We start from the raw sequence: 8,245 nt of genomic DNA on the forward strand, positions 1-8,245 counted from the left end.
TGGCTCAGTTGGTCAAGCATCTGACTTGGCTCAGGTCATGATCTCACAGTTCGTGGGTTGGAGCCTCACATAGGGCTCTGTGCTAACAGCTCAGAGCCTGGAGCCTGCTTCAGATTCTGTGTCCCTCTCTCTCTGCCCCTCTCCCACTTACACTCTGTGTCTCCCCACCCCACCCCCTTTCTGGCAAAAATAAATTAAAAACATTAAAAAAATAGAAATGGAAAAGCAGCACTTTCTATTATTGCAAAGAAGCTGCCTCCAAGAACGGTGCTGACATCCCGTAGGATTCTGGGACCTTCCTTTGCCTAGAAGGTAAGTGGCAAGAAAGCCCAATACATCTGTTTGTTTGCCTCCCAGAATGCAAAGCTAATCATTGGTAGAATTTGATAGAACTTTCCCCTTAGATAATATTTCTCTATTTTTCAATCTGCTCCATAAAATGTGACCAATATGTTTAGCAACTTACAACTCTTACTTCCATTAAATTTAGTTGGAAATGTCGTATTGAATTTAAATAGACACGCTGTAAATAAAATATTTTTATGTCAGAACAACAATTAAGGATTGGATAAAGTGGAAATTATATTGAAAACATCATTATGAACTCTTTACTTTTAAAAGTATAATAGTCCCCCCCCCCACACACACCTGCCTTATCCACGGGGATATATCCCAAGACCCCTAGTGGATGTCTGAAACCACAGATAAAACCAAACCCTATGTGTACTATTTTTTCCCTATACATACGTATGATAACTTAATTTATAAATTAGGCACAATAAGAGATTAACAACAATAAGTAATTTAAAAATGGAACAATTACAACAATATGCTGTAATAAAAGTTTTGTCAATGTGATGTCTCTCAAAATATCTGATTTATTGTACTCACGCTCTTCTTCTTGTGATGGTATGAGATGACAAAATGCCTATGTGATGAGATGAAGTGAGGTGAATGGCACAGGTGTTGAGATAAAACATTAGGCTACTACTGACCTTGTGACCATACCTCAGAAGAAGGATTGTGTTTCCAGACCACAGTTGACCAGGGGTAACTAAAACCATGGGAAGCAAAACTGCAGATAAGGGGGGGGATGACTGTCTAACTGTTCGGTCATTAAAATGGTCCACAGCAGGGGCTCCTGGTGGCTCAATCAGTTAAGTGTCCAACTTTGGCTCAGGTCATGATCTCACAGTTTGTGGGTTTGAGTCTTGCATTGGGCTCTGTGCTGACATCTCAGAGCCTGGAGCCTGCTTCAGATTCTGTGTCTCCCTCTCTCTCTGCCCCTCCCCTGTTTATGGTCTGTCTCCCTCTCTCTCTCTCTCTCAAAAATGAATAATAATGTTTATTAAATGTTACATAATGTTATCTTAAAATATATATTTAAAAAAATGGTCCACAGCAAAATCACCCATTTCAGACATACATGGAACAATTCGAATGTACCCTTAGAACACTGAATGGGGTTTCTAACACACCACTGAAATAACCAAAGTTTGGTGAAAAGTAGCTAATTCCACCTTTGTTGACTAAAATACCTTATTCCTAGAAAGTGAGATACTTCAGACCATCTGGGATGGCACTGAGGAGACAAGAGCAAGTTTTAAGGATCTTTCCCTGGCTGAGATATTATAATTTGAATAAAAAGAAAAAATCATTATATTTCATTGGAACAAATCTGAGAAAAGCATCAGCCTATAATGGTATTCCAGAAGGAGAAAAACATAAAATATCCTAGAAGAAAATTTCAACTCATGAAAAGGATGGTTATGTAGGATATATTAATGATGATCATATTATTCTCTTTCTTATCACCTTGGTATTAATATTAATTGTATTACACTGGCATCGTTTATTATGTTAAGAAATTATTAAATACATTTTATTTTTTATTTGTTTAAAGATCAAGCTTTACAGTTAGAAGGGTAATTGGCCCATTGACCATTGGGAAGATATCTACAAATGACTTAAAAAAATTTTTTTAAAGCATAAGAGACTGTTAAAAACTGAGAACAGACTGAGGGTTGATGGGGGGGTGGGAGGGAGGGGAGGGTGGGTGATGGGTATTGAGGAGGGCACCTTTTGGGATGAGCACTGGGTGTTGTATGGAAACCAATTTGACAATAAATTTCATATATTAAAAAAAATTTTTTCGGGGCGCCTGGGTGGCGCAGTCGGTTAAGCGTCCGACTTCAGCCAGGTCACGATCTCGCGGTCCGTGAGTTCGAGCCCCGCGTCAGGCTCTGGGCTGTCCGTGAGTTCGAGCCCCGCGTCAGGCTCTGGGCCGATGGCTCGGAGCCTGGAGCCTGTTTCCGATTCTGTGTCTCCCTCTCTCTCTGCCCCTCCCCCATTCATGCTCTGTCTCTCTCTGTCCCAAAAATAAATTAAAAACGTTGAAAAAAAAAATTAAAAAAAAAATACAGAAGGCCTGCACAAGAACGGCCTCAGTCTTTAAAAAAAAAAAAAAAAATTTTTTAATGTTTGTTTTTGAGAGAAAGAAAGTGAGCAGGGGAGGGACAGAGAGAGAGGGAGACACAGGATCCAAAGCAGGCTCCAGGCTCCAACCTACCAGCACAGAGCCTGATGTGGGGCTCGAACTCATGAACCATGAGATCATGACCTGAGCTGAAGTCAGGTCAAATGCTCAACCAGCTGAGCCACCCAGGTGCCCATACAGATGACTTTAAAATGAGAGTTGAGGGGCACCTGGGTGGCTCAGTTGGTTAAGCACCCGACTTCGGCTTGGGTCAAGATCTCACAGTTCGAACCCCAAGTCAGGCTCTGTGCTGACAGCTGGGAGCCTGGAGCCTACTTCGGATTCTATGTCTCTCTCTCTGCCCTTCCCCCACTCACTCTCTCTCTCTCTCTCTCTCTCTCAAAAAAAATAAACGTTAAAAAAATTTTTTTTAATGAGAATTGAGGGGAGCCTGGGTGCCTCAGGATTAGCTCAGGTCATGATCTCACAGTTTGTGGGTTCAAGCCATCGTTGGGCTCCATGCTGACAGCTCAGAGCTTGGAGCCTGCTCCGGATTCTGTGTCTCCTCTACCTCTGCCCCTCCCTGGCTCATGCTCTGTCTCCGTCTCTCTCTCTTAAAAATAAATAAACATTTTTTTCTGGGGCGCCTGGGTGGCGCAGTCGGTTAAGCGTCCGACTTCAGCCAGGTCACGATCTCGCGGTCTGTGAGTTCGAGCCCCGCGTCAGGCTCTGGACTGATGGCTCGGAGCCTGGAGCCTGTTTCCGATTCTGTGTCTCCCTCTCTCTCTGCCCCTCCCCCGTTCATGCTCTGTCTCTCTCTGTCCCAAAAATAAATAAAAAACGTTGAAAAAAAAAATTTAAAAAAAATAAATAAATAAATAAATAAATAAATAAACATTTTTTAAAAATTTTTAATGAGAGTTGATAAAAAAAGGGAAATATTTGAAGGGTATGGAATCCAATCAAACAGGAAAAAGGAATTAGTTACAATCTGGATGCAGGGTTCATTACCTCCTCAACTCAAATCATGAGCACAAAAGTTATGAAAGATATTTTATTATAGAGTAGATGGATGGTCCAGGTTTCATGGAAAAAAGTTTGGCCTGAAAAGGTCTATTATAAATAAGAAGAATTTCAGTTTATATATCAGTTTGCTTTTGCTGCATTGAAACATCCCAAACTTAGTTACTTAAATTCTCTCTTATTATTTCTCTTCATTCTGTGGGTCAACTGAACAGCTTTTCTGGTCAGCTGGTACTGAATGGTCAGGCTGAATGGTCCATGTCAGGTGGTTGGAAGGCTGTTGGTTTGTTGGTCTCTGTTCCACATGGTCTCTCATCCTCCAATAGATTAGCCCAGGCTTCCTCATATGGGAGTTTAAGGATTCCAAATACACAGAGAGAGAAAGCCCCAGTGTGTCACATATGCTATCATCCCATTGGTCCAAGCAATTCCAATGACCAAGCACAGAGTTAGTATGAGAGAGGATTACTCAAGAAGGTATGAACAAATCAGGATATGAACCATTACTGCAATAACCTTCTGTAGTTTGTTAACAATTAGATTTGCAAGTGTTACTTAAACACTTAGGAATATTTTGTTTGTTAAATTTATAAGTCTACTTGCTTAGCATTAGAAATATTTGCAAGAAGCAGACACATAAAATTTGTGATATGGTTTGAAATGTCTAAGAAAATATAATTAATCAAGTTTTGAGTAGTGTTAAATATTTAAAGACAATTTAATTTTAAATTTATGAGTTAACTGTACATGAATCAAAGAACAAGTAAAAGTGTTCTTATTTTAAATAAATATTACTAGATTAGTAAGTGGACTAGCAAGATTTGTAAGTTGAATTTAAAAGCTTGAGAAAAACTAGGACTTAAATTTCATAAGTAAGTGAATGATAATTAAAACACCAATATTATAAATAATTTTTCCACATACAAAAACCTCTCTCAGGCTTTAGTAAGCCTTAGTGGACAAATTTATCCAATAGTTTATTCAAAATATATTTGTTGATCATCTGCTATGAGACAGATGCTTTCTAAACACAGTGTAAAGTGACTCCCAGACCTTCTTTGGTTGAGATTATACACTAGTAGAGAATACAGGGAGGATGCTAAGTGAAATAAGCCATACAGAGAAAGACAGATACCATATGGTTTCACTCTTATGTGGATCCTGAGAAACATAACAGAAACCCATGGGGGAGGGGAAGGAAAAAAAAAAAAAAAAAAAGAGGTTAGAGTGGGAGAGAGCCAAAGCATTAGAGACTGTTAAAAACTGAGAACAAACTGAGGGTTGATGGGGGGTGGGAGGGAGGGCAGGGTGGGTGATGGGTATTGAGGAGGGCACCTTTTGGGATGAGCACTGGGTGTTGTATGGAAACCAATTTGACAGTAAATTTCATATATTAAAAAATAAAAAAAATAAAAAAAAAAAGAGAGAATACAGGGAGATAATAGACAAATACCGATCAGAGACTATTTCCTTACCTCCCGACTCTATCCCATCTTCCTCATGGCAAAAACCACTCTGTTCTCTCTCTCATCATCCAAGAGTAGGAGCAGTGCCTTCTTCTCTTTTTCCACAGCCAAAGACACCACCAAGTTTCAGTTCCTGCCTAACTCCAGTTCCTGATATCAGCCTACTAATCCTTTCATAATCGATAAATCCACAAATGCTTCCTGACTATCTACTATTTCCTCAGGATGAGGCAGAGAAGAAGGGAAGAAAACAGTAAGAGCCCAGAGAACATGCAATACACAAAGCAGTACAATGGTGCACTCAGTAAGTATTTATTCAACACGGCACACCAAGCAGAGCACTGAAGGGTGAGAGGAACACAGTGGTGGGGAAGCCAGGATCCTTGCTGTAAGGAAGGATCAGTCCTGTAGGCAAGATTCTGTTAAACTGAAGACACCCACTTTTTTACATTTTATAATCTTTCAAATTGCAATTCATCTTATGATGGTGATGCTTTCCTCTGGATGAAATACAGTAAGCGTAGCACAGAGCAGCTTCATACCTGAGAGCTGTGTAAGAGCCTATGGCAATTTGAATAGTGGTCCAAGTCCAGCTGCAACATTAAAATCACCTGGGAAACCCTAAAAGAAAGAAAGAAAAAAAAAAGCTAATGCCTGGATTCCATCCCAGATCAGCTAAATCAATATGGAGAGGGCAGGGCTGGGCACTGGTAGTTTTTAAAGCACCAGAATGTTGAGTTCAAACTAGAATACACATTCCCAAGGGGCATGCTTCCATGGATGCTTCAGGTCAAGAGTCAGCAAACTAGAGCCTATGGCCCAAATTTGGCAGGCTGCCTGCTTTTTACCACCTCAGGAGCTAAGATGGGTTTTACATTTTTAAATAATGGGGGAAATATCAAAAGAGGAATAGTATTTGGGTAATGTAAAAATTATATGAAATTCAAATATAAGTGTCTGTAAATAAAGTTTTACTGGAACGCAGCCATACTTCTTGGTTTACATACTATCTATAGCAGCTTTTGTTGTTGTTTTTAATATAATTTATTGTCAAGTTGGCTAACATACAGAGTATACAGTGTGCTCTTGGCTTCAGGAGTAGATTCCTGTGGTTCATTACTTACACACAACACCCAGTGCTCATCCCAACAAGGGCTCTCTGCCATGCCCATCTCCCATTTTCCCCTCTCCCCCACCCCGTCATCAACCTTCAGTTTGTTCTCTGTATTTAAGAGTCTCCTGTGGTTTGTCTCCCTCTCTGTTTATAACTATTTTTTTTCCTTCCCTGCCCCCATGGTCTTCTGTTAACTTTCTCAAATTCCGCATATGAGTGAAAACATATGATACCTGTCTTTCTCTAACTTATTTCACTTATCATGATACCCTGCAGTTCCATCCACGCTGTTGCAAATGGCAAGATTCCATGCTTTTTCATCACTACGTAGTAGTCCATTGTATATATACAATGTGTGTGTGTGTGTGTGTGTGTGTGTGTGTGTGTGTGTGTGTACTACATCTTCTTTATCCATTCATCAGTTGATGGACATTTGGGTTCTTTCCATAATTTGGTATAGCGGTTTTTGTGCCACAAGGGCAGAGTTAAATAGCTGGGATAGAGGGCATATGGCAAAATATAAAATATTTACTAACTGGCCCTTTACAGAAAAGGTTTGCTGATCCCAGTTTGAAGAAAATGGGTTTCTAGAACCTCAGCATCTCTCTGTCCTCTTCTAAAAACTCACCAGCCCTGGGGGGTGTAAAAATCTCACCTGGCACTAAACAAAAGAATCTCCCTGAATACTGGTGTCTAATAGGATTCTAATGACATCTTGTTGTCAAGTCTTGCCAAGTATTGCATTACCAAAACTGAAGGAGGACCCAGTCAAGTTATCAGCTGCCAAACCATTGAAAATATTTGGTGACAGATAGCTATATGATTTGGGGCATGTAACTCAGAAGGGGTTCAAAGAATTGAGTAACATGGTTATGACAAACCTAGTATCATAATTATTTATGTAAACAAAGTTTTCGAGGCTTATATGCAAAATATTTAAAATGCTGAACACAGTCTCGCTCTGTGAATAAGCAGTATTTGTCCTCAGATACATGAGGAAAAAAATTACTTGTCTCATAGGAGAATTTCAAATGTTTGTTATTCTGTTTAATAATTACTATCAAAACTTGTGTCACTTTTACATCATTTTGATCAATTAAGTACTAATAATTATGAAATGAGGGCCTCAATTTCTTACTGGCTGTTGACTGGAGGCCCTTCTCAGTTCCTTGACATGTGGACCTCTCCACAGGGCAGCTCACAGCAACCCAGAAAGAGGCCAAACAACCAGAACCCATGGTCTTTTTGTGGCCTAATATTGTGACATCCCATCATGTTTGTCTTACAAGGCATTAGTCTCAGCCCACATTCAAGGGGAGGGAGATATAAAAGGATGTGGATACCAGGAGGTGGGATCGTGGGAGCCATCTCAGAAGTTGCCTGCTACAAATGTCAAATTAACTATATCCTCTACATCTGCTTAATTACAGGATTAAAAATTTTAAGTGTCTTTTTTTTAACGTTTATTTATTTTTGAGAAAGTGCGAGCAGGGGAGGGTCAGAGAGGTGGAGACAGAGGCTCCAAAGCCGGTTCCACGCTGACAGCAGTGACCAATGTGGGGCTTGAACTCACAAACTGTGAGATCATGACCTAAGCCAAAGTCAGGCGCTCAACCGACTGAGCCACCCAGGCACCCCTTAAGTATCGTCTTAAAAAATGGGTGAGAGCGGGTCACCTGGGTGGCTCAGTCGGTTAAGCATCTGACTTGGGAACAGGACTTCCGCTCAGGTCATGATCTCACTGTTCTTGAGTTCGAGCCTCGCATCAGTCTCTATGCTGACCAGATCAGAGCCTAGAGCCAGCTTCAGATTCTGTGTCTCTCCCCATCCCTCCTCCCCCCCACCTCCGCTCCCCGCCCCTTCCCCGCTCTCAGGCGCGCTCGCTCTCTCAAACATAAACATTTAGAAAAATGGGTGAGAGGATGCAGAATTTTCCAAGATTCTTTCAGAAATGAACAAGTAAAGGGGCGCCTGGTTAAGCATCCAGGGCTCTTGGTTTCAGCTCAGATCACGTTCTCCCAGTTGCTGAAATCAAGTCCCAGGACAGCTTGGAGCATTCAGCCTGCTTGGGATTCTCTCTCTCCATCCCTCCCCCACTCATGCTCTCTCTCTCTCTCAAAATAAATAATCATTAAAAAGAAAAAAACGGGTAAAGATGTTAGGAGA

This window comes from Panthera pardus, unplaced genomic scaffold, assembly GCF_024362965.1.
Source record: "Panthera pardus isolate Hobbes unplaced genomic scaffold, ASM2436296v1 HiC_scaffold_6, whole genome shotgun sequence".
Classification (NCBI taxonomy): Eukaryota; Metazoa; Chordata; class Mammalia; order Carnivora; family Felidae; genus Panthera; species Panthera pardus.